Below are 12,044 nucleotides of genomic sequence, written 5' to 3' on the forward strand. Positions count from 1 at the left end.
ATAACATGTAACAATAGTTCCGGGAACGATTTACTGATTATTGTATAAAATACATATCAGTGCTGGCCCTGAGGTCATTTTATACACATTGGAGCTCATGCTTCAATTCCACGCAAATAGCAGGGAACAGACCGCCTGCGTTTGCACTTACGTGCAAAGAGGTCCGATCCATGCACTCTTTGACATCTGTCCTGCGAGGTGCATAAGAAAGGTGTAAAAAGCAAGTGGCATTTCCTGTAGGCCTCCCTTTAGCACTTCACACTGAACATCGAGGAAACGCTGCTGCATGGCAGGCAGCATTTACAATGCATTCCTATGGAATTAGCCCGCGTTTTGCTGATCTAAACAGCATTTACCCCAGCATGAAAATGTCATGCTGCTGTACACGCAGTCTAGGGAGGATAGCTCAGGGGCAACATGTTTGTTTTGGAAGCAAAACGACACAGAGCAACACAGGTTCAATGCACGGTCCGTGCTTAGAAACCTCTGGGTATTAAGTGCATTATAAATAACCTATCATATCATATTTGAATGGAGAAGAGAATGGGGGAGGAGGGAATGGTTATTCCACTCTGTGCCCCCTCTCTGCCATACAAATGAATGGAAATGAGGTGTGGCGTAAAATGTATGGGTACGATTTTCACCCTTGCGTTTCACGCTACGCATGGCTCAACAATAACCCTACCAGTAAGACACCAGTGTTAAATAAGGAGTTCCTATTAAATATCTAGTATTTGGCACTATGCATGGGTGTTTGCCCTATTAAACTATGTAAGGAGTGGCACATGTTCCAATCCTCATGACCAGATTAGAGGAATTGCATTTGACTCATGTGCCCAGTGCCTAAAATTCTACTGGCGACCAAAATGCAAGATGCTTTAAAATCCTGAGCATATCAAGTTTAATGCTCTTTGCAGGGCTGGATGGGGGGGATGGGGGGGGGGGTGGGGTGGAACCTGAGAAAAAAGATGGCAGTTGCATAGGTAATTTGTGACATACGTTACTCCTGCATGTTGTCACAAATGATAACTGGACAGGTTATTCATAAAGAATAATATTAAACATACATATGCAACACTTAAACAAGATCTAAATGGCGTGCACTTGTTAATATTTCCACTGGGATATTAATAATAATATTAATATTAATAATAATACAAAAAATAATACCATGCTTTATTTTGAGCTTACTGGTGGATCCTCACCCTTCTAAGTGCTACAGTAATGGGCGGGTTTTTTTTAGTTTTTTTTTTACACATTGGTATAGCAGTGTGTGGGACTTCATCCAAGTTGGGCGGATTTTTTTTTCATGAAATATTTCCATAAGCGGGTAACATCTCTGAGAGTGGCATTCCATAAAATTTGCCCAATTCAGAGCTTGGCACTGGCGGATGTTGTATTTCTGGACTACCACTGGTAGTCCCGAAATACCACCTCTGCCAGAGGTAACCTTAAAAGGTCATTTTTTTACATTTTCCTTCTGCCCATTCCCACCTCTAACGTGATAGTGAAAAGGAGTACTGTACAGTAATGGTTATACAATGACTGTACATTACCATTATACGTTTTTGTTAATGCAGAAAAGGGCACGTGCTTAACCATTTTGGCTTACTGCACAAAAACCCAGACTCATTTATAAGTGGAAAAGGTTGCTTTAATGTGACAGGCCAAAGCTTACAATTAAACGCTTACCTGGCTCCATAGCCTTACAAACTAGGCCAAAGCTTACAATTAAACGCTTACCTGGCTCCATGGCCTTACAAACTAAAGAACTATTTCAAACAACCAATTAAATAATTAAACATTTTCATTTTCCCCCAACAATTAAATAATTAAATAAAACCACTTCCTCCTTAACTATCCCTTGGACCCGGCCGTCTCCTGACCGCCTTTTCCAGGCGTCCTGTTTTCTCCCCAGGGCCATGCGCCTCCAGGCTCAATACCTGTTCCCCCGGGGTGGCCCGCTTGTGCAACACAGCACCACCCCATCCTTTCCTGTGCCATTCCCCTATTGTGCTTCCCTCCCCCCATCTAAAGGGGCCATGCACCCAGCAAAAAGAACCACTTCAGACCCATCAGACTCCCCTCTACACCAAACTCCCCCTTCCTATGACCTGCAGCCAGTCTGACCTGCCAGATCAGCAACATAAATTTTACAATACAACTTCCCTAGTGCCCCAGGCCTGTCACACAAAACTACCAGACAATGGCTCCTTACAGACACCAAAAAAAAACCCGTAATTTTTTTTTTGACATGAACAGAAAAACCCAGAAGAACCACAAGAACATGGTCCCCTCCCCTTTACTAAAGCCCGATGACAAACCTGACAAAAAGAAAGGGGTGGGAGGGCGGGACAATCTCCAAGTCCAACCGTCGCCTGACTTCCGAACCTTCCATGGCCACTTAAATACCCCGGGGGGCGCTCCCCCCCACGGCCACACGCTGGCCGTGTGCAGCGCCAAAATAATCCCCGGGGGGAAACGCTTTGCGTTCCACCCAGGGCCCCCCTTACGCATTCCATGGGTAAGGTGGTGCGGTGGGTCAGCGGGGATGCCTATGGCCCACAGCTAAAACTTTATTTACGGTTTGGGACACTTTGTAAAGTTTTCCTCCTCCTCTGAGGTGCAAGTAAGAATAGGCGTTTTTTCAGCTGAAAGTGTGCCTGAAATGCCAGCAGTATTCCCATGGAATGCCACCAGCAGAACTTCACAGAACGCTGAATTTGGAGGACGGTAAATCCAGCTGTAATTGGCAAATACCACCTGATTTACCACTACTGCCAAATTCGCAATGCACCTGGAAGGATGTAGGGTTCAGTCGGCCTTGCCGTGGACCCTGTGCCCTGCATCCAGAGCACAGAAGCCTAGGGAAAGTCTTGAACTCATTAAGGTATCTTGCCACCATTATGCACTGGACACTAGGGGTGAGCGAAACTCCTGCCTGCAAAGTGAAAAGGGCGGAACTCGCACTGGAACCTGATTCGGCCCATTCCCCAAAATGAGCATTACAGCTCTGCAGCCACTGAAATTTCACACGGCTTTGGGCGGTTTCGCGTGGAGTTTGGTGTTTCGTCCTCATGTTGGCTATGCATAGCGCGACAAGAAACTCTGCATGGGTCATTTTGTCAATCCTTGCCAGTTTCTTGCAGAGACAAGAGAAACAAAAGGTTTTTTCGATTTGTAATAGGTTCTCGTAGTGACACATTTTTTTTTTATTGTGTTATAGTTCAAAAATAACTTTTCACAAAATAAAACATAATAACGAAACAGCAAAATTTACATATACATTAAATTCAGCAACAATTAGTACAATAGAAAAAAACATAGGGAAAAATAAACAGAAACAGGCAGAGGTAAAACCAAACATTGAATAATATATACAATAGAATATCATAGTTAAGCACTTTACACAGAAGTACCAAAAAACAGGAGCCTATACATCAATATTCTGAAGACCCATAAGCAATTTAACCTCCTCTTCAAATTTACATAGGCGTTCTTTTGCCACTTTCCATATTGAAGTGATGGCAATGATTAGATAGTTACTCCTCGCGGAGAGACAACGCAACCAGAAGTTTTCACTTTCAATATCATTATATTCCCGATCAAGTTTGGCAAAATATTTATCATAGGTAGATCTCATCGAATAGCAGCAAGTGAGAACATGTCTTATGGTTTCCACCTTGTCATTGATCGCACAAAGTCTGTATATCCTTTTTTCAATCGGTAGACCCATCCACGTTCCACGAACCCCCAGGACATTAAGACGGTTAAGTCTAATATCCATGAAGATTCTGCGATTGGTCTGTGATGGCAGAAGTAAGAGATATCTTTGATGTTGTTTATACCTAAAAGGCATCATTGCGAAGGTATGTAAAGAGCTCATGCAAGAGACCTTATCATGGCTAGTCAGCCAGTCCCACTTTTCAATGAAATTTTTTAGAGATTTTAACACCACACCTTCACCATGTTCTCACCTGGGTGTCCAGCAGATTTTTTCAAACAATTGCAAATTGAGTTCTTTGAATGTGTTAAGAGCCTCCATCTTACCCTCCTCTAAACCTTCCTTAAGGATGTATAGAAGGGTTCCAGGATATGCAAATTTAATTTTCACATAGAGTTTGGCCCTATTATGTTCAATTTGAGTGGCCAAAGAAATAAGCCCTACTTCCAAGTGCACTGCCTGTACAGGTGTATAGTTGTTAAGGCCAAGCAATCTACACCATATGATACCTTCAGTAACATTAGCCCAATCAGACCAATCCGCAAATGATATCTCCAATGCCTACAGAAACATGGCCACAAACTTTTGTTTGTATATATGAATAATTCCAAGCAAGCTATATCATGCCGTTTATTTTGAGAAGGACATAACTGCTGTGAGTGTGGCCATAACTTTAGCTCTTTTATTCTGTTGTACCAACTTGTTCATAGTACCTCTGTTACCGCAAAGCTCATAACCCAGATATTTATAGGAGTTAACTTTCCTGATCACACTCAATGAGCAGGGAATTCCCGACTTCTTACAACTATTCAGACCCACATCCATGAACTGGATTTTGTTAAGGTTGATAGTAAGGCCATTAGCATTCGCATAATCACATACAGCATTAGCACTGTTGCAGATGCCACTATACGTATTATTGAAGATAACGATGTCATCCGCGTAACATATCCAGCCGATTTTATGTGAGCCCATTCTACGGAAGGCATTCATCTTAGATTTAAATATTCCACCAAAGTCTGCCTTAAATAGGCTGTAGAGTGTAGGTGCCAATGTATAACCCTGTCTGACCCCTTTAACAATAGCAACAGCCTCAGACAGAGAACCCTCATTGTCTATACGTATCTTGGCCTTACTTTCATCATATATCATTTTACAGACATATAGGAGATAAGATGGCATACAGAGCAGCTCAAGTTTAGCCCACAGCCTTTCGCGCTAAACTGAGTCAAAGGCTGATGAAAAATCAACAAATAGCATGTAGAGCGGCAACATATTCTTACCCTTTACCCTTAGCCTGTTCAATGAGAGTATTGAGTATAAAGATATTATCCTTAGTGCAGCACCCTTTGCGGAAGCCACTTTGGGCCCTATAAAGGATATGGTTACTGTCAATCCACTTCATAATTTCATGTAGGACTATTGTACAAAAGATCTTACTGGACACATCGGTAAGAGCAAGGAGCCTATAATTCTCATCTAAGCTCCGGCGTCCCGACTTAAACACAGGAATAATGTGAGACATCTTCCAGGAAATTGCCATAACCCCAATATTAATAATTTTCTGGAAGATAATCCCCAATATATCGGATCCAAACCTCTGGATTATCTTTAACAATAACATTACAGAGGCCATCAGGCCCTGGCGCTCTTGATGTTTTAAGACCCTTAATTAACATAAGGATATCTTCCCTAACTATAGTCAGAGTATCAATGGGTATTTTAACCAAAGTTATTGCATCTCCCTTAAATTTATTAGCAAGGTACATAACCCACGTGTGGCTATTAATAGGGTTAGCCTGCTCAGAATTCCCACTTTTACCCAGGGATCTAAAACTAGCCCAGAATTTCCTAGTACTACCATCAAGACGTAAACGAACCATGTATTGCCAATTAATATTGTTCTCAGAGAACAGATATCTTCTTATCTCATTCCGATATCTGTTGCTGATCTTTCTCTTCATCTCAATGTCTATTTTGACTCAGTGGTAGAAAAGAACAGAGCCATTCCCAATGTGATTTTATTACATCGTTATTGATCACTTGATCATTAGCTTGCTTTAAATTACTGGGGTATTCATGACTAACCTTATTAGATAGGCAGTCAGATCCCTCTTCATTAACATCCAACATGTATCCACATTCTTTTAGCTCATTTTTATGTTCCCTAACAAGACAAACAACAGCTTCAGAATAGCAGTGGACTCGAGTAAGCAACCCCTGACATGGTTCAACAAACTTAAAATCCCCGCTTTTAAGTAAGTATGTATTGTTACAGAGTCGGTTAATGGTTTCCTAGTGGTAGTAAATGCTTCCAAAGGTAGTTTGTTAACCACATCAGAAAACTTAACTTTCGATTTCTTATTTGCCACATTATACACAGCAGATTCATCCATACTTTCATCCGAGCTATCAACAGTTGAATCAGCAGTATCAAATGTACTATCATCAGGTATACTAACTGACCCCCCCCCCTGAGGGCAGATTGTCAGGTGTTTTAGAAGCTTTTAATTTAGGCTTATCAGTACCAATAAGCCAGGTGGTAAGAATCCCACCATTTATAGCATGCTTTTTTGCTTTCCTGGCAGCTTGCTTTCTGGCTCTTTTGGTCTTGGGTTTGATCCCTTCTGGTACCTGCTTATAGGCATTTTCAGACACTGCAACAACCTTGTCTGTTTTCTTTACCACATTTTATTTTCAGACACTCCAACAACCTTGTCTGTTTTCTTTACCACATTTTGCCACCTTCTCCTCTCTCTCTTTGACAGATGGCAATCGTCCAGACTCTCACACTCACTAACGGGCAAGAATTTCAACCAAATTTGTGGATTCCAAATTTTCAGTTACCAATACAGGTGTCACCTCATTATCAGGCACCTATTCCACCACGGTCTTACCCACCAGCACAGGACTTGGCACTATCTTTGCCAAATCCTTAAGTGCATCTGCATTATGTCTAACCTGAGAAACAATGCTATAGCACAATCGCAGTAGAATTTTCAAAGCAAAACTGGTAGTGATATTATGAGTCTCCAAATCTTTAGGTTTGGCTTCAATATTACATTTCGTACAATCAAAGTTTGCTTCTAATGAAACGTTTTCTTGTGTTCTCAATTCAGACAGACTATCCACTAATCCTGTAACTTTAGGAGAACAGGAGAGTCTGTCAGTGATGAAAATAAGAGGAGTACTAGAAATGGTTCCTTCAGATATTAAAATAGCCGGGACAGCAACAGCCTTTACTGGTGCAGGGCTATGGTCTTTCTGCCTTTCCAAATCTGTAATTTGGCCTTCCAGGCTATAACAAAGGTTCAACAGTGAATTATAGTTATCAAAAATTCCAGCGCGGTACACGCCACATCACACAAGGATGTCGCTGCCTCAGCTGGTTCAGAATGTATCTGTGCAACCGCCATTTGGTCACAGAAGAAGTCAGTAATCTTCTTATCCTTATTGGTCACTGTGTGTTTGCTTTTTTCGCCATCTCCACATCTTTATTATCATTCCTACTCTTTTTTCCACCCTTGAGTTTACTTCTTAATTTCATAATAGTAAAGTAAGACACCTACATAAATAGGTTTTAGTTAGCACAGGGTAGAGGAGATGTAGAACCTAAACCACACAGAGATGTAGTAGAAAGAATTCCACAAAACCAATATATTGCAAGATAAAAATCAAGTCAAAAAGTGACAATTGCTCTAGACCCCAAGGGGCAAAAAACTGGTTCAAAGATCAAAGACCAGCAGTCGCCAGTTAACAACAGATACTGTATCTGTGCTCTGAACTCCAGGGGGCAGAAACTGGTTCAAAGATCAACAGATCAGCAGTCACCAGTAAACAGCAGGTTTTGTATCCAGGCACAGTCACAGCCTAATGGTTATCCCCTGTCCAGGCAATGGATTTGCAGTCGCCAGCAAAGAGACAAAACAGCTAAAACTTATAAACAAGTGCCACGGGGCACAAACTGCCTCTAAACTGCTAACCAGAGGCCACAGGACCGCCAATTACCGGTCTGCACAATCACTTACTCTGGTGCCAAACAGTAGCAGGCAGAGATATTACCAGGCTCTCCTTATTGAGACATGGTCCGTGTCTCTGTGTCCACGTTAGAGCAGAAGGCAGAATACTGGAAACACGGCAACCAATGCAGTCAGAGCCCCTGACGACCACAGGGACCGCAGGGATCGCAGCGTCAGTGTCAGCTGGAGAACACTGGAGAGCGCGGCTGGAGAATGCGGCGCTACAACACCATTTACCGACGTATAACAGCGTAGAATAGGCACAGGTTCGGCACAGACGCACGGCCGCTCGAACACTCGAGCCCTCCGATGGTTCTGAAAAATTAGAGGAAGGGACCCAAAGAAAGCCAAGTACATGTACGCCTTGGCCAGAGAGCCGTCAAGCCGCACCTCACGAAGGGGGAAGGATCAGCAATGCAAAAAGAGGTTGCTTCCGACAGCTCGCTCCGACAATAGGCAATGGGTAACATGAGAGTGGCAACATCTGTGTCGACACAAGAAAGTTTGTGCAGGTTTTTTTCTGATTCATCCCAGGTTCGCAACACGAGAAGCTTCATGCAGGTCTTTTTTAATCCGTGGTAACTTTGTGCTGCTCTTTTCGATGTGTGGTAGGTTCGCTCAGCAGCACTTGAAACTTCACACAGCTTTTTGTTTGATTCGTACTAAGTTTGCGCAGCAGCATGAGAAACTTCGTGCCACTCTTTTCAATTCATGCTCATTTCTCGTAATGGCATGAGAAACTTTGTGTAGCTCATTTCGATTCATGCTGGGTTCGTGCAATGGCACAAGAAACTTATGTCAACCCTCTTTTTGATACGTAGGGTTGGCAGAAGGGTGGATTGGAGCGAAACAGTTTGAAATCTTACAAATTTCTCCTTTGTAGTACGCGGAATGGAATTTAACAATTTCCACCAGCCCTACTGTACACACTATGCACAGTGCACTCAAGCAATGTACACATATTCATTCATCAGCGTAAAAAAGATATTATGTTTGAATTCCTTTATTCTGTCTGAAAATACTTTCACTGGAATAGTTGGCACATTGTACACAGACGCTGGAAAATTGCCAGCAATTGGGGAACTTTCACATACTTAGGTCACCATTTGCACGACATCACTCACTTTTTCTTTGTCATAAACCTCTTTTCTCTTACATTGTTGATTCTGTACCCTTTCTTTGACATTCTTCATATGTATGTATGGTTGGTCCGGTAGCGATGAAGACTCATGTTGCTTTCACTGTTCTCCAAGTTCTGCTCCCTCTTACCAGAAAAAAGGCAAGACTCAGGTTACTGTGTTTGGACTGGTGGATTGACAAATATATCACTGAGGCCTAGTAGCTTAAAGTGCAGACATTTGTCAACATTATCTGGCGAGTCCTAATTTGTTAAATTCTGTGCCGAGCTGTCGATAATAACAGTTTGGAACATTTGGAACAAGAGGTAAACTATTCTTTGGATTTGAAAGTAAATGTGAGCATATGCATCCCTACCCTTTAATACAGGCACACATATAAATGGGTATCTGTAATGAGAAATACATTAAATATCAACAGATAATCCCCACCAAAAAGGCAAATATTTAAGAGGTAACCACATAAGAATTACAAGAGTCAAGGACCTTAGAATATAAGGGTGAGTCACCTTCCATTCTTTCTCAACTAATCTCAATGTGCTATGCACAAAAGTGAAAAGAAATCTGAATTCCAGTTTCTAATGTTTGTTCCATAGCAGCCCAATGGAAAAAATGTAAATATAATTGGAAAACAACAAGTACGCAAACTAGCAAATAAGATAACCTCCTAAAGATCCACTGGAGATACAGTGGTGAAACAATGTAGGGGGTTAAAGAAAAAATTGAGGTTAAGAACTGAACGTGAAAGTTTGAGAATTGTACTCAGAGGCTACTTTGAATTGGATCTAAACATCTATTATACTGAATGAGCTTAAGAATAGTACATAAGAAGCTAAGAAATATATTCAAAAGAACATAAAAGTAGCTATCAGACTGGAAACATATATGTTGATCTATAATGGAACTAATATGAGACCAACAAAGGAAATAATGTGAATATTGAACTATAAAAGTATAAGAAGGAACTAAAAACTTGAATTAAAGAAATATATAAAACCATTGTGACCTGCTGTGATTATTGTCAATATTTGAGCTGGTGCAAATCGAATGACCCCTTTTTTAACCAACAAAGTGAAACTAATATTAAGCAGTCACAATATTGGTACTTCTATTTTCAACAGTTCAGCACAGAACTTAACAAACTAGGACTCGCCACATAAGGTTGACAAATGTCTGCACTTTAAATAAGCTAGTATATTTACCCAACAGTCAACCGAGGCTGAGTCTTCGTACAAGAGAATTTATAAACTAAATACTCAAGTACAATCATTCTTCAAACCATAATCACATAAAAATAAAAGAAAATTAAGATAATGGCAGAGGACTTTCAAGCTAGGAATGTAGAAGCTGAAGAACCTTCCTTGGGGTATAGACAACCAACCAAAATATCATCCACATCTTCACAGCCCATTAAAAGATTATTTGAAGAATTAGAAGCACAATCCAAAAAAGAACTATCTGAGTGGTGGGAAATTAAGACCATGGCAATATATCTTGAGGTTGGTCGAATACAGAGAGGCCTAAGAGTATGCATTTTCCCTTCATTTGAAGAGGGAGATAGAGAAGCGCTCAATGAATGGGAACAGCTAATCACCAATACATCTGAAGATATGATGGTAAGTGTAATAAATCAAGCAGCTAAAGTAAATGAATGTACATTGAAAGAAATAAGTGCTACCAAGGAACAAACTGCTACCTTAAATATTCCAGAGATGACAACCAAGAATTACCAAAACTTAGATGATTATTTAGCAAACTACACCAACAAACCTAAACAAAAGAAACAGAAGAAATTCATCACAGATTAAAATGATTACAAGTACAAAAGAAAAAACATGATCTAGAAACCCAAGGCAGCTCAAACCAAGGGAAACAAATGTCAATAACTAAAAACATCTTATCTCTGTCATCGTCTGACATACAATCTACAAGTGGCAGTGAAATAGAATAAGAAGAATTGTCTGACAGAGCCTCCAAAACAGTAAAATGTCAATTTTTAGGTGAACTAAAAAGGTAAGAGAAGTACCAGAATGAACTACCAACAATCAGCTCAGACAGAAAAACGAGAAATATCATAAAAACAAATTTCACAACATAACAAAATTGCAGAAAAGAGGAGAGAGGGAGGTGTCAAAAAACCAAGGAGGAACGACCACATGAATACAATCAAGATCAAAAAGACAAGGTTACAACAAATAGGTTTGGTTATTAATCTGTCTAATATACCCATTATACAAGACCTTTCATCAGCCCTCAACAAAAGCCTAACATTTAGCCCAATGTGCACATCAAACTACTTTTAGACAAATCTAGATCTATACAAATTGTGTAGATGTCTCAAACTTAAAAAATTCTTTGAGTCAGCACCAAAGAGCAAGAGTACATTGGAATCACAACCAATGCCATCAGAACTATCACTTGAACATGCAGAAGACACTGTCACCCTATTAAATTTGCAAACAATGGAGGAAGAATACACAATTGAACATTTTTTGGAAGAACAAGACCTCACAATGAAACTATCAGAGGAGACTACATTGAGACCACATTTAAAATGTATCCCGATATTACCAGTGGACTATGCAATTGACCTCTTTAATAAGGCAGAATCTAAAGCTCTCAGACAGAACTACCTATCCAACAAAAAATCAAATATACAACAACATTTAACAATTGGAGAAAAACAAGCACTTAAGGAGCTAGGCAACAATCCAGACGTAATAATTAGAGTAGCAGACAAAGGAGGTAAAGTAGTTATCATGAGAAGAGAAGACTATATTCATGAAGCACATCAGCAATTAAAAGACATCAAAACTCGAAGAAACTGCCAAAAAATCCTCTTCGGATCTGATTAGTGAGTGGCAAACCATGAGTAGCAACTGGAAAGACGAAGGTCTACTCACATAACACGAATACAACTATATGAATATACAATACCCAATAATGGCAACATTATATTTTGTTCCCAAAAGACATACAAAATTCTCTAAATTCCCCCCGTGCAGACCCATAATCAATGGAATAGGATTGTTAACTGAAAGGATTTCGCAATACATAGACATTCATTTACCGCCTCTATCTTTGAGCTTTGCCTCATTTATTAAGCACACAAAGCACGTCATCCAACAGCTAGAATCCATTTCCTGGTAAACAAACTTCTGACCG

At 40.4% G+C, this 12,044-nt stretch overlaps 1 protein-coding gene across 1 annotated transcript in view; it reads right to left on the reverse strand.

The window, feature by feature from the left end:
- Positions 1-12,044, reverse strand: part of SLC22A3 (solute carrier family 22 member 3) — a 913,774-nt gene that overhangs the window by 479,637 nt on the left and 422,093 nt on the right. The window lies entirely within an intron of this gene.

Source organism: Ambystoma mexicanum, chromosome 4q, assembly GCF_040938575.1.
Source record: "Ambystoma mexicanum isolate Mex_15411 chromosome 4q, UKY_AmexF1_1, whole genome shotgun sequence".
In the NCBI taxonomy this organism is placed as follows: domain Eukaryota; kingdom Metazoa; phylum Chordata; class Amphibia; order Caudata; family Ambystomatidae; genus Ambystoma; species Ambystoma mexicanum.